We start from the raw sequence: 23,262 nt of genomic DNA, 5'->3' as shown, positions 1-23,262 counted from the left end.
ATAATACCTGGACCAAGCTGTTTGGTGACCCTTATTTAAAAAATATGTTAAATTACAATAGCTGTAGAATGGAAATTCATATTAAATAGGCCAAAAAGCTAAATTCACTCTTCACTAGAGATACTCTTTAAAGGCAATTTCATATGAATTTGGTAGGTTGAAAAGCAGTACATACAAATGAATCTTTTTCTGAATGGGACTTGGGACAGTAGAAAGGAGGAGAATGGTAAAGCAGAACATTGGATCTGATCTACCTCTCTCCTTTCTCCAGTCCCTTTTTCCTGACTTCTTTCATGTTGCTCCTTAAGCTTATAGTGGTCTCTCTCCTTTTGTGCGTCAAGGTCATGATCCTGTGGACCCTTGCACATGAAAGCAGCCACATTTGAAATCAGCAAAGGTATGCAGGATCATGCCGATGGTCTGCTGTACTTTGTGTGTCTATGTGTGTCTCTATTTAATTTTAGGGTCTGATCCTGAGAGGGGCTGAGCCCTGGTGTCATTCACAGATGTCAATGGGAGTTGAAGGTACCGAGCACCTTTCAGGATCAGGCCTTATAGTTACTAGTAAAGAACAATGCATATTTAAGGCCTGCGCCTGCTCCCAATGAAGTCAATCATGACACTCCCACTGCCTTAACTGGGAGTAAGGCTGGGCCTGTATAGCTCCCCACAAAAGAAGAAAACTACTACTTAGAAATGGGTCCAAACCAACAACCTCAATCAAAACATTCTGAGTTTTGGAAGCAGACTAGATTCCCCGGCTTGACCCAGTCTCCATTTCAGGCTGAACTCAAGCCCTGGCTCTGACCCCCCATGTCCCCAAACAAAGTTGGAACCTTGCAGCTCAGCCCTTTCTCTAATAAATATCCATCCACCCATCTCTTTCTCTCTCTCTGTCTGTCAGCCACTTATGTTTGCATTTTCTTACTCCCAAAGAAAGTTGTGATGACCTGCCTGGACAGAGCTCCTTTATCGCAGCAACAAACATGATGTTCCTCTCACATAGCGTTTCTATCATGTGTGACCTTTCATCTCGAACTGCCATGACCTTTTTATTAATGCCGCACTGTGCTGCTTGCAGAAGCCAGGAAAGAAAATCTTTTGTTTCTATATAGAATACCGCTAAAGGACATGATACGGTCTTGTTTTTAATCCAGCTAATTAAAATCTGCATGTGTAGTGTAACTGAGAACGCAGCCTTCGCCCACCACTTTCCCACAGGCAGGGAATAAAGGCCTTCAGTGCAGCAGCAGCTAGCCACCCTTGGATAACAGAGAACAGAGCCCACAATTCATCCCAGCCTTCCTTATCATCTCCGTGGCGGGTTCCCCACCCTACCCCCCTTCTCTCCACAGAATCATTTACTGTCAGGAGCAGTGCTCCTGGAGACAGCCCATCAATGTAATCAAGCTAAAATCACGGTGGTTCTTATTTGTCTGTGCAGTAGCAGGTTCCAAATATCCCTGACCACTGCTAAAGAAAAAAAAATAATTCTGATTGGATGTAAAAGCTATTTACTTAGAGATATTTAGCCAAGAAATAACTGAACAACTTTGTTTAACAGTTCACACTGTGTGGGGCTTTTAGGATTTACTGAATTGTAATAGCTTATTAATAAAGCTTTTTGTTAGGGTTACAGGATTGGAATTTGGGGGGGAAGGGCAAAATGATGTTAGTTAGTATTTGACCTTTTGCCTTCTGGTGGATAGTGGGGGCGGGGGTGAGGCGTGGGGAATGAGCAGAAAGAGAAGGACTAATATTTAGCCTCCACCTGTTTTTTTCTTTCTACCAGCCACATTTTATATGATGATGAGATCAGCAGGGAATAAACAACTATGCCAAAATTGCCTGCAAAGATTCAAAACTTGGAAAGTGACTGTGCAACATTCAATGTAAATACAGTGTATGTAAAGAGTCCCTCCTAATTCCCACTGGTAAAACACACAAATACTCTTTCTGTGGGCATTTCAGAGAGCATTTCCTAGTGATGCCCACAATGAAGGGTTCGAACAGCTGTTTGCTCAGCTAAACATCATCCACATGATGCTGTAGAATATGCAGATTTTCCTGTGTGAACTGAGCCCAACTTGATTAGCTCAAATCCAATGAAAAATACTTAAAACTAAAAAAAAAAGCAAAGAATTTTTACTAATTATATGAGCACTGAATTAGGCTTTAAGGTCCTTAGGGCAGAGAGAATGTGTTTTTATAGAATAATTCATACACATGCATTATACTCAGTGAAGAAAAAAAATGTTTAAAAAAATCTAGTAAAATTTGCTAGGTGACGACAAAGTGAGCTACCGAATACCTAGCACATCATTAGCAACACCCAAGTACTTAAAAAGCAAGGAAAAAGAATAGTTAAAGGCATCCGAAATATTACACTGCCCATATACTGACCAAAGAGATTATTCTGATCAAGTAGAAAAAAAATCATACTTCATCATAATACAATAACCTTAAGTGTGACCCAAAGATTCTGGAGTCCAGGGGGGTTGTATGTATTTTGGTTGCTTTGATTTTAGTGTGTGTGTTTGTTTGGTTGATTTTTGTGTGTGAGTGAGTATACTGCTGCGTCTTCAGTAGAGCTGGGAGAAATAACAGATTTTTACAGAATTGTTGGCAAGTCCAAAAAACATTTAATTTTTTTTTTTTTGGTGTAGAACTGAAAATGACATTTTATGAAATTTTTGGCAAGTAGAAAAGTTGAAAAATAATTTATTTTTGATCTAAAGAAATATTTTGTTAAGACACAGTCAAAATGGGTTGTTTCAATGTTGCCCATTTTAAAATAAAATTAAAGGAAATTATGAAAGGAAAAGTCATTTCAAATTTAAAAATTGAAACATTTTGATTTTTTCCCCCCAAAATCAGTTTTTTTTCCTTAACTGAATCAATTTGCCAAAACTGACATAAATTTGCATAACATTTTGGTGTCACTGTCAAAAATGTTTCATGTGAAAAATTTCACCCAACTCTAGTCTTGAGAAAAATATTGCATTACATGCTTAAACACGGACCATGTATACCATAATTGATTTGTGGTAAATTATGTATACATATGGCTAGAATGAGAGTTTTATCAACAGAGAAGTGATATATCTGAGATAATTTTTATGTATTTTTTTCAAAACTTTGTTTGCAGGTTGATATTTTAAGATTACTGAATAAAGAATGATGTTTATTTTGCCTTAGCGTTAAGGTTTTTTGTGATAAAACATATTTCTTTTGTACTTGATCAAATTAATCTGTTGATTGCGGGGGCAGTAGAAGATTTATGTTGCTGTTAATTATTCATTTCCTTGCTTTTAAGTGTTTGAGTTTTGTAAATGATATGATAGGTACAAGAAGTACATTGTTGTGACTTAGCAACCTTCATTGAGTTTTGAAATGTAGTTTGTGTTTTTGAAACTGCTCAAGTTTTTTTAAACATCTTTTCTTTTTTCTTTTGTGTAGGTAAATGACGATACAGATTATTATACTGAAGGAGTGAACGGCACTGGTCAAGCTAAAAATGGTTGCTGCAGAGCCCTGTCTCATTCAATGCACACATGCCAAATTCAGCTAGCTCCATTAGCCACATTAGCCATTCATGAGCAGCACAGCATACCTTGACTCAGAATGCTGGTAAAGCTTCATGGCTATCATAGTACATTAAGTAGCAGACCTAGTACTAGAATACAAGTCTTTCAGATGCACAGCCAATCTCTGATCCACTAGAAAACAGAGCCTGCCTTGCCTGCCAAGTCACTGAATTGCTTTGTACATAAGTCACTACAGCTGAAACATTTGCCTAATAATGTTGTTTTGCATTTACACAGTGTTCTTCAGAGGTGACTCTCAAAGAACTTTGTAAAAAGGTGCCTTTGTGTTCGCACCCATTTTACACTTGGCTTAACTAAGAACGCACATTTGAAACTGCTCCTGTGAGAAATGCTGTGGTCTAGGGATGAGCTATGGGTGTACAACCTCAGAGATCTTGGGTCTGTTTCCCGCTCTGTCACAAGGAATATTTAACAAGTATATGCATACTTGTGATACCATGGATTGGGGCCTTATGTTGAACAGCAACACTGTAGTAAAGGGTCTAACTGCGTTCAAGTATTAAATCCATATTTCCAGAGGTTTGTCACTCAGCTTTAACTACAATGGCTTGACATTCAATGTTAATTTTCTATTTACCCAACATATATTCAATTTGTTTGCCAAATTGTCTATACTAAAAGATGGATGCGAAAACTGTGGAGTTTTACAAGTAGAACATGGGACTATTTAAACTGTTTAGCCCCAGTCTGATTGTAGCCTCTCTGAGACTGACCATCCTGGTGCTCTAGTACCTTCTTTCAGACACTAATCTCCACTACCAAAACATATTCTGCAAGACGTGTCAAAAGAAGCTGAAAGGACAATTATGATTTGACACTATACATTTCTCTCATGAACACAGTCCTGGCTTTTCCTTTCTGAACAAAACCAATCCGGCCTAATTGTGCAAGGGAACTGGATGTTTAGATTGTTTTATAAGGCTATGAAATGAAAGGATCAGTGAATTCTGCCCTTTGTGCAAATAGTGAAGATCATGATAATGATGATTCAAAGGTACAGTAAGAGGCACCTGCCTGAGTGATCTGAAACTGAAGTATGAGTCACTGTCCCTTCTAACTTTCAAGTCAAAAAACAATAATGCAATCACAAGCTACTCTTCCCCCCCCCCCCCCCCACATTCTGAATGCAGATGGTTACAGCTCGTCTTTTCTTTCAAAATAAATCAACATGTTTGTCGCTGGTGGAAAAGGTAAATAGAACATATTCAGGATGATAGTGAAATCACATCACGTTGTTGAATGAAAAAAATGGCATCAGGCTAAATCCTAATGTTCTTATTGAGGTTTTACATTAGTGGGAGTTTTCCCTGAGCAAGGTCTGAGTAAAACTGAGTAGGGAGCTCAGGATCTGACCCATTGCTAATTTATTGTTTTTATTTATGCATACAGCATACGCCTGTTTAGCTGCATAGCATGAGGGGTATGGATTTCATCTGGATAATTGGGAATCTGGGTAATTGAGAGGGCAGCCTCTTGCCTCAGTTCCCCCCAGTGCTCTCCTTTGCAGTCGGAAACAGCTGGACAAAGTACAGGCTTTGCTGTTGTCACTATGCATGTGCAGTAACAGACAGGCAGCAGACTCCCTCGCTTCTGGGCTCCTCCTGTGGCTGCTTGGCTTGGTGTGCACACACCCCAGCATGGGCTCTTGCAGGCCACCCTGGGAACAGTATGAAGGACACGCTGAAGAGGGAGCTGGGCACATTGGTGCTGCATCAGCCAGGGCCAGAGCTATGACATCAACCAGGTGAACAGCAACTCCACAGCAGAAGTGTGGGGAGGTGTGGGAAGAGGCAAAGGGTAGCAGGAGGGGATGTGCATGCAGGCAGCTGAGCATCGGTGGCAGGGGGTTTCACTGAGGGGGTTAAATGCTGGCAGTTGTTTTGGAGGTGGGGACAAGAAAGGGATTCGGATAATGCAGAAGTTCGGATAATAGGGTTTCAGATAAGCGGGAGGATGCTGTGTTGCGATAGCGTCTGAGTGCCTCCAGCCAACAGACCAGGGCCTCACTGTGCTATGTGCCAAACAAACACAGAACTTAAAAGATTGTACAATCTAAGTAATACTAATACTGCCAATAATGTCGCTTCTTTCAGCAGAGTACTGTATGTCTGAATGCTGAACATCTCTACGTAAACTATAGCAATGATATGGTGAAGCCTACCTACCTATGGTATTTGTCAACTATCTTGCTAGGTATTTTTACAGTGTCCATCACCTTGGTATCTCAGGGTACATCTGCACTGTGATAAAAGACCTGTGACATGACTGCAGCTGGCCTGGGTCAGCTGACTTGGGCTCACAAGGCTGCACATGTGGGGCTATAAAATTGAAGTGTAGATGTTCATGCTTGGTCTGGAGTCTGGGATCTGAGGCCCTGCAAGAGGGGAGGATCTCAGAGCCTGGGCACCAGCCTAAGCCCGATGCCTATGCTGCAATTTTTAGCCCCACGGCCTGAGCCTCATAAGCCTGAGTCAGCTGACCTGGGCTGTGAGACTCAGTGCCATAAATTTTTATTGTAGTGTAGACATATCCTAAGGTATTATTACTCATGGCACAGAGAACAGCCTGAAAGAGGCTGGAGACTGTCCAGGTGTGTGCGAGGCCCCGGTTGGGTATAGCCAGTTCTTATGCCAAGTCCTGCATAGTGGCTGTACCTGGGGTATTCTTGGGGATTAGGAATAGAGGGGAAGGGGACATAGCCATTACTTTTTAGCAAATCCCTTGCTGGTGGATAGCCCCTTGTGAGCCACCTAAACTGCGCTGGTGGCCAACCAGCTCTTGGCTGTCCTCAGGACTGAGGAACCACAAATGGGCCCCCACATGTGCCTACTGAACATTAGGTATAGCTGAAGATTGAAGCCAAAATACATGAAATCATCATGCTTAATTTCTGGTTTTGGCTCATCTCCGAATAACCAGGAGAGTACAATGTGTCAATACCTTTCTTATCATTAATGCATATTCCCAACATGCGGATCTATCAGCTGGTGAGTTTTGCAGATCTGTAATGGGTTGTCCTGTAAAATATTTACCAGAGAAGTCGTATTGCTGTGCCAATATTATCTGACACCTGTGTTTGACCTCTTGACAAGTCAAGTTTACTGTCGCCACTTTCCAAATTAAAGCTTTTGGGTTTACAGCATTGTTTTCTGGGTGTCATGATAAAGAATGGGATCTAAGTCACGTGCAAAGGACAAGCAGGGGTGTGGCATACTTAATTGATATGCATAGCACAGAAAGTTTCAATCCTCTTCTGCATATGGGATAAGCTCATTTGAACCTGTTGTGCTCTTACATGTGATGTTGCCCAAGTAATTATTAATCAAAGTAAAATAATCCAGGATTTATCCCAAACTCCTGATGTTTTATGTCCTACAGTTTGCATCCTTTCTTTTAGAAAGGAGTGTAGTATACACATGCATAACCCAATGTTGCTAGCCAATTCTCTATTGGCTGCACATCAGAGAAAACTTCATAGAGTGAGTTATTGTACAGAAGGTTTGGAATAATTTGTGCTTTTGCTATCAACTTCAGCTAAGATTGTAGTAGGAAGAATGTCCCGCTTTGGCTAAACTGCATCACTTTTTGGATCACCACCATCTGAAATATGATAGCCACATGGATCAGGTGTTCAGATCATTTGGAAGACTGGAAAAATCCCAAGGAGCATCAGTTCAATATTTCAGCCCACACCAGACTGTACGTCATTTGCTTTTCAGAGATAGGCATGTGTAGAGCTTATGTGCCAAAGGAAAAAAATAGTTGATCAGTGCAACAAAGGAAGATGAAATTCCAGTACACATGTATTTGTTGAGGTTCCATTCCAGGAGGTGCTTGGGAAATGCATGTCCCTCATCTCCCCCATGAAAAATTGTGTGTAAAACAAACATATAGCCTACAAGTGCTGCATTGTGTTGAAGGTGATTCCATGGCAGAAAAAGACAAAGCAAACCAGAAAGAAAATGAATCCAACAGAGTTCAAGATGCAAATTATGTATATGTTGGTTGAAGGCAACTAACAGAAAAAGAATAATCCTGAGTGATCAATAACAGAGTGCTGTGGTATTTTCATGTGGAGAAAAAGAATGCAATAAAGTCCATTTTTCCTACTATAGGCCTGATTTTTAGCTGGCCCTCAAATCAGCTTCTGTTTTTGCAGGTACAAGATTGCACCTGTAGTTTTGCACCTGCACTTAGATTAATTTAACTGCTAACATTTAATCTAGTTGTTCATTATTGGCTAAAAATTGTATCAGAATAATTATGGGCTATCTTTGACACTCAAGACCTAGATTCTGTAAAGTAGTTCGAAATTATTGCATAAAAAAGGGTATGTATTAGAGCAATGTCCATATGTTACAATCTCCTTGGCTTGGTGGATCCTTGGTACCTTTTGCATTCTCTCTCTTTTTTCATATCCCCCTCTTTCTGTCTTTTGTCTCAATTCTCAAGCCAGGACTCTGCTTGTAGAATCTCTTTGGATTAGTAGACACCCTCTGTATTCTGATTTTATCTTTCCACTCTAGGCCTTATCACATCTAGAGGAGTTTTTCTTTATTTTGGGCTTCCCTCTTTACTTCAGAGAGCTCTCTATCACCCATGGGACACAAATGCCCATATTTCCTGCAATCTCCTCTTATGCACCAGAAACTTTCTCTCCCTTGGCAGGATTTAGGCCCCTTTCTTCCTGATCCCATTCTCTTCTATGAGTGTCTTTCTCTGCTTTAGCATTCTTCTTTTCCCATCTCTGTTCTCCATGCCTTTGCTTTCTCATTGTAGCTTTCCACTTTCCTCCCAATTCATCTCTTTGCTCCAAATCCTAGCCCTTTTATCAATGCCCGAGGTCCCTTTTGTGTCTGAGGGCGCTTTAAGCTCTCATTTTTGAATATCTTCTCTTTTTTCCAGGACATCCTCGCTCATAAAATCAAATTAAAAAAGAAAGATGGAAAAAGCCAACTAATCCAACAACCTCTTTTTCTGTGCAGCATTCCTTTCTACAGTGTATTTTCTAGAACTTTTTTCAATCCAATTATAAATATCCCAATCTAATAAAATTTAGGAAATATGTCCTTGTCTCTTTGTATTCCACAGTTTTATCCCTTTCTCTACTTTGCCAACAACTGAGAGCACAAATGGCTTGTATGGTACAAGTGAAAATGTGACAGTCTTTCAAAACGAATCTACTTTGGAGGGTCCAAAGTCTTACTAGTGATGGATTTGGGAGGAAGCACAACCTATCCTTAGAGTTCTGCAGTCCTTAATGAACTGCCTGTACTTTTAGAAATGAAATATGTTGTGTTTTTAATTGTGCTTTGAGTTCAGCATATTTTAGAGCAGATTTCAGCACTGATCTCTACTTAATTAGATGAAAAACATACACTGTTATTTAAAATAGTCTTTTTTAGATAAAAAATAAACTCTTATACTTTTCTCTGATGAAGAGCATATACTATAATGGAAATGTCACAAGGTCAGATTACAAAACGCTTATCTCCACTGGTAAGCACTTCATGGGACTAGCCCCGCTGAAATCACTGGGAATAAGGGGTTTGCAATCTGGCCCATAGATGTAGAGGAATTGCTATATTGGTTCACACCACAATTCCATCGAGCTCAGTGTCCTGCTTTTGGCACTGTGCTGGTACTTGATGCTTCACATTAGGTGAAAAAATTACCTTTTATCCATAACTTTAATGATAGGTTCAAAGAATTCTAGGATATCAGAGAGACATGATTTTCCTTTTGCAGAAACCATGCTGCTAGACCCTGTCAGCCCACAGTCTTCCAGGTATTTCATTTTATTTATCATTTCAACCAATTTAGCAGGTATAGATGTAAGGCTTTACTTGTTTGTAATTCCCTGGATCACCTTTTTGTAAATAAAAGTACAAACATTTGCTACCTTCCAGTCCTCTGGAATAGTGTCTGTTTTTAATGACGGATTATATTATAATATTATATTTTATATTATATTATATTTTTGTTAGCAGATGAGCCCCTACATACTTAAGAATCTTTCAAAACTCTTGGATGTACCAGGTAGGACTGGTAACTTATTGCTTTGTATATTAACGATTTGCTCTAGAATTTCTTCTTCTGACATCTCAATCTGTGATAATAGCTTATGTCCATTACCAGAAACAAGCAGGTCCTGGATTGGTATCTACCCAACATTCTTGGCAGTGAAGGCTGATGCAAAAAGATTCTTTAGCTTCTCACCAAAGTACTTACCTTCCTGAATTGCTGCCTAATTTAACCTCTGGTGATCCAGCAGATGCAATGATTCTTTCTCAGGCTTCCTGGTTCTAATATAAAGAACATATAATAAAACCTCACAGTTACGAACACCAAGTGAATGGAGGTTGTTTGTAACTCTGAAATGTTCGTAACACTAAACAAAACGTTATGGTTGTTCTTTCAAAAGCTTGCAACTGAACATTGACTTAATACAGTTTTGAATCTTTACTATGCAGAAGAAAAATGCTGCTTTCCCTTTGTTTTTTTTAGTAGTTTATATTTAATACAGTAGGGGTTTTTTTGTTTTTGTCTCTGCTGCTGCCTAATTGTGTGCTTGCGGTTCCAAATGAGGTGTGGGGTTGACTGGTCAGTTTGTAACTCTGAGGTTATACTGCATGTCAAAACAACTGATCTTACTAGTGGTGTTTAAAAAACAACCAACCAAACAACAATGGGAAAAACATAGGGAAAAGGCATGTGGAAACGTAAGTGCAAGGCAGCAAGGACTTCAGAATACTGCTGGTGGGGCTCTAAAGGTGTATTCATCATTTAAATTAAGCTGATGCCCCCCACCCCCCCTTAATGTGAAATACTTTTGGTTGTAAAAGACTTGGTGAAGCACATGGCTGTTTCTCATTAGTGGTGGTTGTCACTAAAATGAATATGTTGCTGAGTGTTCAGTTTCTGGGAAACGTGGTTGAAATATGAGCAGCTCCCTCGATTCCGAGCTCCAAGTCAGATGTTTGCAGATGGGATGTTCCCCATTAAGTAATGACTGAGGGCCATGCGGAATCCATTACAAATCGAAATACTGATTGATGAAGTGCCTGTGGTCAGCTTTCTACAGAAATGAGAAATTTGAATTTATTATCACGTCAGCATGGGGCTGATCGCACATACAATCACATTCTGTTTTCATCTCCATTTGCTTCAGGAGCTCACACCCGCTGTTCCAGATCACAACTAAAACCCCCAACCTGCTCGAACAGACCCTCAGCTTTGAGCTCTGATATGTTGATTGATTTGTCCTGCACTCACAGAAGTTCATCAAATCTGGGCTGAGTTTGTTCACACAGCTGGTAGGCAGTGATAGAGGGACAGAAGGATGGGCCCCAGTGCAGGTTTTTGTTGTGGGCCTCCACCCTCAAATCTTAATGAGAGTAATACTTATTTATATACATCAAACATGCCAGTTCAACACATCATAACATTTAATTCTCAGTTCCCCAATAACTGGGTGGTGATGGTGAGCTAAGACGCCTCAAAAATCACAGAGCACCCCCCCCATGGTGGGTGGTGGGTAAGCGGTGGGGGAGATTTGGGGACCTGGAGGTGAAGTGCGGAAATTAAGGGGGGTTGGGGATGTAGTGAGGAAGGAATTGGGACTTTTAGGGGGGATAGTGAAGAAATTGGGGGGCTGAGGAGTGTGCAGTGGAGGCCAGGGGAAGGATATAGGGGCAGAAGGGTGCAGGGGAAGCAAGGTAGCTCCCAAAACACACAGCCCCCATACATGGCCCATGGCGGGGACAGAAGGTAAGGGGTGGGGGGATTTGGAGTCCTGTGGGTAAAGTGGCAGGCTGGGGGGAAGGATTTTTGTGGGGAGAAATGGCTGGGGATCCAATGGGGGAAGATCTAGGGGTGGGTCTGGGGGCCAGGACAGGTGGTATGACAGGGGGAGTTGCCCAGCTGTGAGGAAGGGGTACATCTGGGGAGCTGTTTTGGGGCAGCTAGAGGGCAGAGGGTATGGAAGATAGGGGTGCTTCCCACTTGCAGAGTGGAGAAGGTTTGTTGGGGGCTGTTACTTACTGTAGAATGTGATACGAATCACTCCCTCTCACTGCCTGAGCTTGGCTCTGCACTTCCCACTCAGATTTGGCCCAATCAGGTCAAATTGGTGTGAATAGCGTTGCAAGTTGGTGTGAGTAGTGTTCAACAAGGACAAGTGCAGAGTCCTGCACTTAGGACGGAAGAATTCCATTCACCGCTACAGACTAGGGACCGAATGGCTAGGCAGCAGTTCTGCAGAAAAGGACCTAGGGGTTACAGTGAACGAGAAGCTGGATATGAGTCAACAGTGTGCCCTTGTTGCCAAGAAGGCCAATGGCATTTTGGGCTATATAAGTAGGGGCATTGCCAGCAGATCGAGGGATGTGATCATTCCCCTCTATTTGACATTGGTGAGGCCTCATCTGGAGTACTGTGTCCAGTTTTGGGCCCCACACTACAAGAAGGATGTGGAAAAATTGGAGAGAGTACAGCGGAGGGCAACAAAAATGATTAGGGGACAGGAACACATGACTTATGAGGAGAGGCTGAGGGAACTGGGATTGTTTAGTCTGTGGAAGAGAAGAATGAGGAGGGATTTGATAGCTGTTTTCAACTACCTGAAAGGGGGTTCCAAAGAGGATGGCTCTAGACTGTTCTCAGTGGTAGCGGATGACAGGACAAGGAGTAATGGTGTCAAGTTACAGTAGGCAAGGTTTAGGTTGGATATTAGGAAAAACCTTTTCACTAGGAGGGTGGTGAAACACTGGAATGGGTTACCTAGGGAGGTGGCGGAATCTCCTTCCTTAGAAGTTTTTAAGGTCAGGCTTGACAAAGCCCTGGCTGGGATGATTTAGTTGGGGATTGGTTCTGCTTTGAGCAAGGGGTTGGACTAGATGACCTCCTGAGGTCCCTTCCAACCCTGATATTCTATGATTCTATGTGCCTGGGGTTGTAGTGCCACTCACTCACATTTTGCCTGGCTGCCCCCCATCACCATGATGGCTGGGTAGCTGGGCCACACCTCAGTGTTACTGCAAACCCATGCACCGGGTCACAACACCCAGAGTGCGGAGTGAACCCAGCCAGCACCTCTATGATGCATTCAGGCAACCCAATTTTGGGTCATGATCCAGGTGTTGAAAAACCCTGCTTTAAGTTGTGTGGACCCCTGTGCATCTGCACTAGCCATTCCTCCATCAGTGCTGGTAAACTGGAGACCTCAGGCTTGTCAAGCCAGCCTCTCTCCTTCTCCTTCACATCCTAATTCCCTGAACAAGGCCCAAATGAATTGGCATTGGGAAGAGGACCTATGTGAAGGCTGGAGACGGCGTGCTCCAGCCAAAATGCTGGCAGAGTACCAGTGCAGCTGCTCCATGCCCACTGCAGCAGCCCAGACTGGAGCACCCACGGGGAAAAAAAAGTGGGTTCTCAGCACCCACCGGCAGGCCCAGCCGATCAGTGCGTCGCGCTCGGGGGAGTGGGTGGAATGGAGCTGGAAGAGGTGGGTCCTTGGGGGAAGGGATGGATTAGAGGCTGGGCCTGGGGCAGCACGGGGGTCAAGCACCCCCCGGGAAAATCAGAAAGTCAGTGCCTATGTAAAAAGAACAGGAGGACTTGTGTCACCTTAGAGACTAACAAATTTATTTGAGTGTAAGCTTTCGTGAGCTACAAAGAATCCGCAAAAAGCTTATGCTCACGAAAGCTTAGGCTCAAATAAATTTGTTAGCCTCTAAGGTGCCACAAGTCCTCCTGTTCTTTTTGCAGATACAGACTAACACAGCTGCTACTCTGAAAAGTGCCTGTGTAGACAGTCATGTTGTCTTCAGTACATGTCCTTACTAAGTTTGTGCAAATGGCATTGTGAGGTTCTGTATATCATGCATGGAACCACACAATGCCATTTTTTAGTCTTTTTCAGGCTAGAAACACACTTTACTTAGTTTGTTTACAAAGTGCTTTGAGTTCCTTGGCTAGAAGGTGTTACAGGAGTGAAAAGTAGTTTTTAATGAATTGACCACTATAATTTTCTTGAGTTATTTGAGTTATAATTTGAGTTATTTTTTTTAACTGTTTCCTCTCTTTTACTGTCCTGGAAGTTTGATTATTTTCCCTTGTAGCTTGTGCTTTTTTTCACTTAGTGACCATTGATTCTTTAAACCCTGGATTTGAGTTGAGCTATTTTTTATTGTTTAACTACTTCAGCTTGTTTACAGTTTTATGCAAAGTTTTTCACTGGCACCATCAAATAATGCCAGATTATTTTTGTGATTTGTTTTTCTGAGTGAATTGCAGAAGCAGAACCAGCACAAAATATTGTCTTTGTTGGCCTTACAAATATAGGCCCTGATTCAGGAAAGCATCACACTTCAAGATAGAAGTTAAGCATGTGCTTAGAGTTATGCATATGCTTAAATGCAATTCTGAATAGCCATGGTTTTAAGCATGTGTTAAGTGCTTCCTGAATCAGGCCCAAAGTTTCTGAATATTTATTACATTTTCTATAATCAAATAGCTAAACTTCCTGTACACCTATATTTTTTTTTATTTCAGGGAGCTTTCTCAAAGAGATTATAACTGTGTTAATACATGTCAAATCTGAGAGGGCCAAATCCTGGTTTTGATTTAACTGGTGTGAATCCATGGAAGTTAATGGAGTTATTCCAGATTTACACCAGCATAACTGAAACCAGAATTTGGCCCTGGCTCTGAGCTCCCTAACTGTGTCAGTTTAAACAGAGTAGGGAAATAAAATATGTTTGCCAGTGCCTACAAACAGGAACAGTGAGTCAGACAGTCGCAAAATGAGGAAATCAAAGAGAGAAGTGTCGGGGGTGAGGGAGGGTTTGTGTACATGAACTATGTGAAACTGCAGTCTAATTTTGTGTGTCTCCATTTTGGGGCCCTGGCTCTAGACAACCAGGCTCTAATTTTCCAAGGTGCTGAGCATCCACAGCTTCCACTGATATCAAGAGCTTTCACTTAAAAAGCAGTCATGATTTAACATCTCCCCCACCCCTCCAAATCCAATTAACCTGTCTCCTAAAGTATAGACCTGTGTTTCTGATCTTTCTGCTGAAACAAATTAGCTGTAGCAAAGTATTTTCCAGAGAGGTGATCTCTGCCCTACAAACCCTTACGGATGTGCCTGGAAAATCCAGAACTAATCTGTGTTGCCAATAAGTAAAACTGCCAGTTTTCACTGTGTAATTATTCCTGTGCAAACTTCTCTATATAGTATCAGCAAGTATTCAACCAATGGTGGGTGAGTCCCATCTTAATCCCTCTGTCTAGAGGATCAATAAACTGAAGAATAAGTACTTGCAAGCAGCCACTTAAAGATTGTACATTTTAAACAATCAGCAAAAGCCATTGTTATTTCAGAGATCTTGTTAAACTCGTCCAGAAAATTCAGATCCAGTGCTAGCTATTAAAATGACAGTAATTACTAATGGTGACCATACATAAATTATCTGGGACTCTGTAGTGTTTCCAGATGAATTAGGAAACAACTGGTCTCTCTGATACTGTAGTGTACTAACTGTCAGAAAATATTGACTTTTGAATGGTGAGCACTTTAGCAGGAGCAGGGCTGAGCCATTGCTGAAGTGAGATGCCCTAAAGTTGGATGCACTGTAGATCATCCAGTACACCTTCTTGCCAATGCACAGTTTTCCCTTCAGTGCATAAATCATATGTTGCCCTCTCACAAAGGACCCCACAATTCTTATTAATGCTATTGGTTCAATTTTCAAGACCACCCTCTAAAGCTGCATGTGCAGCTATATGAGCAACATGCCTAGACTGGGTCGTAGCTCAATAGAGACGTCTGCCCAGTGAGTCAGTCCCTGAAATAGGCTACAGGGCCAATGCCAGTGTCTGAAGTCCAAGCGTATGAGAAAGTGAGTGGTGCCTGAGAGCATAGTAGCACAGGGGCTAACTGTTACTGAGTGTGCTTCTTCCTACACTTGTGCCCAGAGTCTAAACACCAGGCCCCAATCTATCCAGACATTATATGAACAGGTTAGGTAAGTCTGATGGGAGCTTTCAGTGCTGTTGCTGTGAGAGACCTGGCCTCATAGTTATTGAAACCTCTTGCCCAACTAAGAGTCAAGAGTAGAAGCACTTGTCATCTGGAATGGGAGGCTGCTAGCAGAAGAATAAGACTAGAGAGTTGCTCCCGGCTGGTTTCTGGTTCATGTGCAAGTAAATCCCACATAGGCAAATGGGACAGTTATAGCCCCCAGTTAGATATGGGAGAGAAACTGAGGCTTCCCATGGACCACATACAAAGAAGGAAATTCCTCCTCCTCCTCCCCTCACCAATGACTTTCTAAGTGGGTCTTAAGATGGGCACCCAGAATTAGGGGACATTTCTGAAAATGTTGGTCTTACCGTCTCTGTGCGCCAGTTTTCACAAGTGTAAAATGACGATAATCACAACTGTTCTTCCTCAGACGCAAAGCACTATATGTAATGTTAATTGCTGTTATTGTGATTTTGTACTATTATGGGTTAGACAAGAGGAAGACATACAAGAGGAAGAGATTATATCATATCTCATTATAAGGATAAGAAGGATTTCAAAAATATGACTCTATATTTGGAGATATTAGGGTCTGGGGTACTCATAGAATCATAGAATATCAGGGTTGGAGGGGACCTCAGGAGGTCATCTAGTCCAACCCCCTGCTCAAAGCAGGACCAATCCCCAACTAAATCATCCCAGCCAGGGCTTTGTCAAGCCTGACCTTAAAAACTTCTAAGGAAGGAGATTCCGCCACCTCCCTCGGTAACACATTCCAGTGTTTCACCACCCTCCTAGTGAAAAAGTTTTTCCTAATATCCAACCTAAACCTCCCCCACTGCAACTTGAGACCATTACTCCTCGTTCTGTCATCTGCTACCACTGAGAACAGTCTAGATCCATCCTCTTTGGAATCCCCTTTCAGGTAGTTGAAAGCAGCTATCAAATCCCCCTTCATTCTTCTCTTCCGCAGACTAAACAATCCCAGTTCCCTCAGCCTCTCCTCATAAGTCAGGTGCTCCAGCCCCCTAATAATTTTTGTTGCCCTCCGCTGGACGCTTTCCAATTTTTTCACATCTTCTTGTAGTGTGGGGCCCAAAACTGGATACAGTACTCCAGATGAGGCCTCACCAATGTCAAATAGAGGGGAACGATCACATCCCTCGATCTGCTGGCAATGCCCCTACTTATACAGCCCAAAATGCCACTGGCCTTCTTGACAACAAGGGCACACTGTTGACTCATATCCAGCTTCTCATCCACTGTAACCCCTAGGTCCTTTTCTGCAGAACTGTTACCTAGCCACTCGATCCCTAGTCTGTAGCGGTACATGGGATTCTTCCATCCTAAGTGCAGGACTCTGCACTTGTCCTTGTTGAACCTCATCAGATTTCTTTTGGCCCAATCCTCTAATTTGTCTAGGTCTCTCTGTATCCTATCGCTACCCTCCAGTGTATCTACCTCTCCTCCCAGTTTTGTGTCATCTGCAAACTTGCTGAGGGTGCAATCCACGCCATCCTCCAGATCATTAATGAAGATATTGAACAAAACCGGCCCCAGGACCGACCCTTGGGGCACTCCACTTGATGCCAGCTTCCAACTAGACATGGAGCTTGTCAAGGTTCCTTCCCCACTCTGAACTCTAGGGTACAGATGTGGGGACCTGCATGCAAGATCTCCTAAGCTTATTCTTACCAGCTTAAGTTAAAAACTTCCCCAAGGTACAAACTTTGCCTTGTCCTTGAACAGTATGCTGCCACCACCAAGCATTTTAAACAAAGAACAGGGAAAGAGACCACTTGGAGACATCTTCCCCCAAAATATCCCCCCAAGTCCTACACCCCGTTTCCTGGGGAAGGCTTGATAATAATCCTCACCAATTGGTACAGGTGAACACAGACCCAAATCCTTGGATCTTAAGAACAATGAAAAAACAATCAGGTTCTTAAAAAAAGAATTTTAATTAAAGAAAAGGTAAAAGAATCACCTCAGTAAAATTAGGATGGTAAATACCTTACAGGGTAATCAGATTCAAAACATAGAGAATCCCTCTAGGCAAAACCTTAAGTTACAAAAAGACACAAAAACAGGAATATACATTCCCTCCAGCACAGCTTATTTTACCAGCCATTTAAACAAAAGAAAATCTTATGCATTTTCTAGCTAGATTACTTACTAACTTAACAGGAGTTGGAAGGCTTTCATTTCTGATCTGTTCCTGGCAAAAGCATCATACAGACAGACAGAACCCTTTGTCCTCCCCCCCCCTCCAGATTTGAAAGTATCTTGTCCCCTCATTGGTCATTTTGGGTCAGGTGCCAGTGAGGTTACCTTAGCTTCTTAACCCTTTACAGGTGAAAGGGTTTTGCCTCTGGCCAGGAGGGATTTTATAGCACTGTATACATAAAGGTGGTTACCCTTCCCTTTATATTTATGACAGAGCCATTGATCACTACCCATTGAGTCCAACAATCTAGCCAGCTTTCTATCCACCTTATAGTCCATTCATTCAGGCCATACTTCTTTAACTTGCTGGCAAGAATACTGTGGGAGACCGTGTCAAATGCTTTGCTAAAGTCAAGGAATAACACCTCCACTGCTTTCCCCTCATCCACAGAGACAGTTATCTCATCATAGAAGGCAATTAGATTAGTCATGTGTGACTTGCCCTTGGTGAATCCATGCTGACTGTTCCTGATCACTTTCCTCTCCTCTAAGTGCTTCAGAATTGATTCCTTGAGGACCTGCTCCATGATTTTTCCAGGGACTGAGGTGAGGCTAACTGGCCTGTAGTTCCCCGGATCCTCCTTCTTCTCTTTTTTAAAGATGGGCACTACATTAGCTTTTTTCCAGTCGTCCGGAACCTCCCCCCAGTCGCAATGGGTTTTCAAAGATAATGGCCAATGGCTCTGCAATCACATCTGCCAACTCCTTTAGCACTCTTGGATGCAGTGCATCTGGCCCCAGGGACTTGTGCTTGTCCAGCTTTTCTAAATAGTCTTGAACCACTTCTTTCTCCACAGAGGGCTGGTCACCTCCTCCCCATGCTGTGCTGCCCAGTGCAGTAGTCTGGGAGCTGACCTTGTTTGTGAAGACAGAGGCAAAAAAAGCATTGAGTACATTAGCTTTTTCCACATCCTCTGTTACTAGGTTGCCTCCCTCATTCAGTAAGGGGCCCAAATTTTCCTTGACTTTCTTCTTGTTGCTAACATACCTGAAGAAACTCTTCTTGTTACTCTTAACATCTCTTGCTAGCTGCAACTCCAAGTGTGATTTGGCCTTCCTGATTTCACTTCTGCATGCCCGAGCAATATTTTTATACTCCTCACTGGTCATTTCTCCAATCTTCCACTTCTTGTAAGCTTCTTTTTTGTGTATAAGATCAGCAAGGATTTCACTGTTAAGCCAAGCTGGTTGCCTGCATATTTACTATTCTTTCTACACATTGGGATGGTTTGTCCCTGTAACCTCCATAAGGATTCTTTAAAATACAGCCGGCTCTCTTGGACTCCTTTCCCCCTCATGTTATTCTCCCAGGGGATCCTGCCCATCAGTTTCCTGAGGGAGTCAAAGTCTGCTTTTCTGAAGTCCATGGTCCGTATTCTGCTGCTCTCCTTTATTCCTTGTGTCAGGATCCTGAACTCGATCATATCATGGTCACTGCCTCCCAGGTTCCCATCCACTTTTGCTTCCCCTACTAATTCTTCCCAGTTTGTGAGCAGCAGGTCAAGAAGAGCTCTGTCCCTAGTTGGTTCCTCCAGCACTTGCACCAGGAAATTGTCCCCTACACTTTCCAAAAAATTCCTGGATTTTCTGTGCACTGCTGTATTGCTCTCCCAGCAGATATCAGGGTGATTGAAGTCTCCCATGAGAACCAGGGCCTGCGATCTAATAACTTTTGTTAGTTGCCGGAAGAAAGCCTTGTCCATCTCATCCCCCTGGTCCGGTGGTCTATAGCAAACTCCCACCACGACATCACCCTTGTTGCTCACATTTCTAAACTTAATCCAGAGACTCAGGTTTTTCTGCAGTTTCATACTGGAGCTCTGAGCAGTCATACTGCTCTCTTACATACAATGCAACTCCCCCACCTTTTCTGCCCTGCCTGTTCTTCCTGAACAGTTTATTTCCATCCATGACAGTACTCCAGTCATGTGAGTTATCCCACCAAGTCTCTGTCATTCCAATCACATCATAATTCCTTGACTGTGCCAGGACTTCCAGTTCTCCCTGCTTGTTTCCCAGGCTTCCTGCGTTTGTGTATAGGCACTTGAGATAACTTGCTAATTGTCCCTCTTTCTCAGTATGAAGCAGGAGCCCTCCCCTCTCGCACTCTCCTGCTTGTGCTTCCTCCCGGTATCCCACTTCCCCACTTACCTCAGGGCTTTGGTCTCCTTCCCATGGTGAACCTAGATTAAAGCCCTCCTCACTAGGTTAGCCAGCCTGCTTGCGAAGATGCTCTTCCCTCTCTTTGTTAGGTGGAGCCCATCTCTGCCTAGCACTCCTGCTTCTTGGAACAGCATCCCATGGTCAAAGAATCTAAAGCCTTCTCTCCAACACCACCTGCGTAGCCATTCGTTGACTTCCACTATTCGACGGTCTCTAACCAGGCCTTTTCCTGCTGTGGGTCTTTCTCTATTTTTAACCATATGATAACACATGTATCATAGTGTTGAGCTTATTTTTCTTTTAATTTTGTGGGACATATTTTTAGCTTCTTCAGAAATTTCAGAGGTGGCCCTGAAAATGTGGCCCTGTTTTAAGCAATGTTGCACATTCCTATTAGCCTTTATATGGTAGATTAGCACACCCATGTGGGCTGGATGGATCAGACCGGAGTGGGGTATTTGAGTGCTCCAGGAAGGTGTTAGATTGGGGTGGGCAAACTATGGATCTGGCCCGCCAGCCCTTTTAATCCGGCCCTCAAGCTCCCGCTGGGGAGCAGGGTCTGAGACTTGCCCTGCTCCGGTGCTCCAGCTGAGGAGCAGGGTCAGGGGCTGCTTCAGGTGGCTCCCAGAAGTAGTGGCATGGCCCCCCCTCCAGCTCCTATGCATAGGGGCAGCCAGGGGCCTCTGCTCTGCATGCTGTCCCCACCCCAAGCACTGCCCCCATAGCTCTCATTGGCCAGGAAATGCAGCCAATGGGAGCTGCAGGGGTGGTGCCTGCAGATGGGGCAGCGTGCAGAGCCACCTGGCTGCACCTCCACGAAGGAGCGAGAGAAGGGACATGCCGCACCTTACGGGAGCCATCTGAGGTAAGCGCTGCCTGGAGCCTGCACCCCTGAGCCTCTCCCCATGCCCCAACTCCCTGCCCCATCCCTGATCCCCCTCCCGCCCTCCAAACCTCTTGGTCCCGGCCCGGAGCATCCTCCCACACCCCGAACTCCTCATTTCTGGCCCCACCCCAGAGCCCACACCCCCAACCAGAGTCCTCACCCCCTCCCGCACCCCAACCCCAATTTTGTAAGCATTCATGGCCCACCATACAATTTCTATTCCCAGATATGGCTCTCGGGCCAAAAAGTTTGCCCACCCCTGAGCAAGATTGATAGTCTGTAGACTAAAGACCTCTCTATCCAGAGAACTGGTAAGGAACATATTGTAGCAGTGCACACTTCCTCACGTTACCCCTCCTGTCTGCATCAACACCATCAACCACCGACAGGAGTGAGAGGTATCTCTATGCCCATCCAATTCTTGGCCTTTCTTATAATAACAATACAATTTCCAGTTAGTGCCATCTGTGATGTAGATATTTGTTCTATAGGAACTGGTCACATAGGTCACCAAGAAACAAATTGTGCCACCCTTAGTCACATTGAATTGCACACTGCTACACACACACAGTCCAGTGGGTTTCAATGGTACGACTCATGCAATAAGGTACTTACTACTCACTACAAGGATAGCACTGGACCTTAAACAGCCATCACATGGTAACATCTTTGGGTCACTTCTGAACTTGCTTGGACTTGAACTAGCTTCCTTGTGGTAAAAGCACAGTACCAACCCCAGTACCATCCAATCTATCTTAACAGTTGTACTGATTTCTAATATCTATGTATTGATCTGAGCTTCCTGGCCCTTTCTTATTAATATGCTGATCATCATCACATACTTTGCTTCTTTTACAATGCCAAAAAGTTTCTCATACTTGTGCTTTTCTGGTATTGTTTGGAACCCTGTAGAATAACTTTCTGCCATGTTTGTGTCAATTATATAATAGGAAACGGCTTTTCCTAGGGAAGCCGGTCATAGTCTTTTGTAATGCATGTCACCTGCTATATTTTTGCATCTATTTTTGCCTGTGGTTTCTGTGCTGAATTGTCAAAGTATTGAAAAACAACAAGGATGTCAAAGATAAAAAGAAGAGAATGCAGCGTGAAGATAGGGCATTTTCTAGTTTAAAGGTATCCACTTGACCTCAGAGAGCATTGAGATGAGAGGGCACTTTTGTGTCCCACAGCAAAGGCTTGTTTTTCTCTAAATGAGCTCGCCTTCTCTCTCTCTCCCTCTCTCTTCTCTTTAAAGCAGACATCTGACACAAATTAATCTGCAGGGGCTTTTTAGTCATTTCCCATCCGCTGCTGGGGCAAATTAGACTTGCTGATGTTGTTTTGGCCTAACCCTGAAGCAGCATGAAAGGAAAGGCCTAGAGAGAGCATGTTCTCCTTGGCTCTTCTTCCATGTACTCTCTGGCCTGTTCAACAAAAAAGTGAGTTTCAATTGGCCTGAAAGGCACTGGGAGATTGAAAACTTCTCTGTAGAGCTGTAAAGGACCAAAATTACTTAATTAATGTGGAGGCCATTATGTGTGGTTACCATATGAATGAGTAAGTGGGCTGTCTGAGTTACAGAGCAGGAAAGAAGAGAGGATATCTGAGGTCAGCCTTGTCAGGGTAAAGGAATCCTAAACAATGAAGCCATTGGTTTAAGATTTGAGGAAGAATTTGAAAAAGTGCTCTGAGAGTGAAATTAAATGAAGCATGGGAGAGTATTAGTGGAGATTAGCAGGGTTGTGAAGGAACCCAGAACAGACTGCCAATCGTCCCTAGGCACATGCAGCTTTAACTTTGTTGCTGTGCACAGGAATTAGGCACTTCACTGCTGGAGTTTGGCTAAAAAGTATTTTCTTGAGCAACATTAAAGAGTTTCTCCTCTGCACCGCTTCTTTTTATTAACTTCGGGTGGTGAACGTGCTCCTTTCACTTGTGAGTACTTTGTGCCGGCTGGAGATATTGTTGAGGTAAAAAAGGTACAGAGGTTTTTAAAGAAAATTGGCTCCCCCAATTAAAGTTGGAGGGTCCCTTGCTGGCAGGATTTTCTGCAGCACAAGGAGAATGTTGAAAAAATATTATTTCAGAGAAAGAGATGAAAATTAGAGAAATGATTTAAATTCGCAGCCAAATATCCTAGTAATTGAGCTCAGTGAAGAAAACAATGAGGTGGATTTTCATGTGCATTAAACAAAAGGGAAAGTACTGATATTTCTTTGCTGAAAACTAGATTTTTTTGAAGCTTGAAGGCCTGCAGTGGTCTCTTTCTGGAAAGGTCTCTGAGGCCATTTCAAGATATTTGTTTCTAGTATTTATCTTACTAACCACAGTGATCACAGTGATCACCATAA

Source organism: Natator depressus, chromosome 3 (genome assembly GCF_965152275.1).
Source record: "Natator depressus isolate rNatDep1 chromosome 3, rNatDep2.hap1, whole genome shotgun sequence".
Classification (NCBI taxonomy): domain Eukaryota; kingdom Metazoa; phylum Chordata; order Testudines; family Cheloniidae; genus Natator; species Natator depressus.
This window is presented reverse-complemented; position numbering follows the sequence as displayed.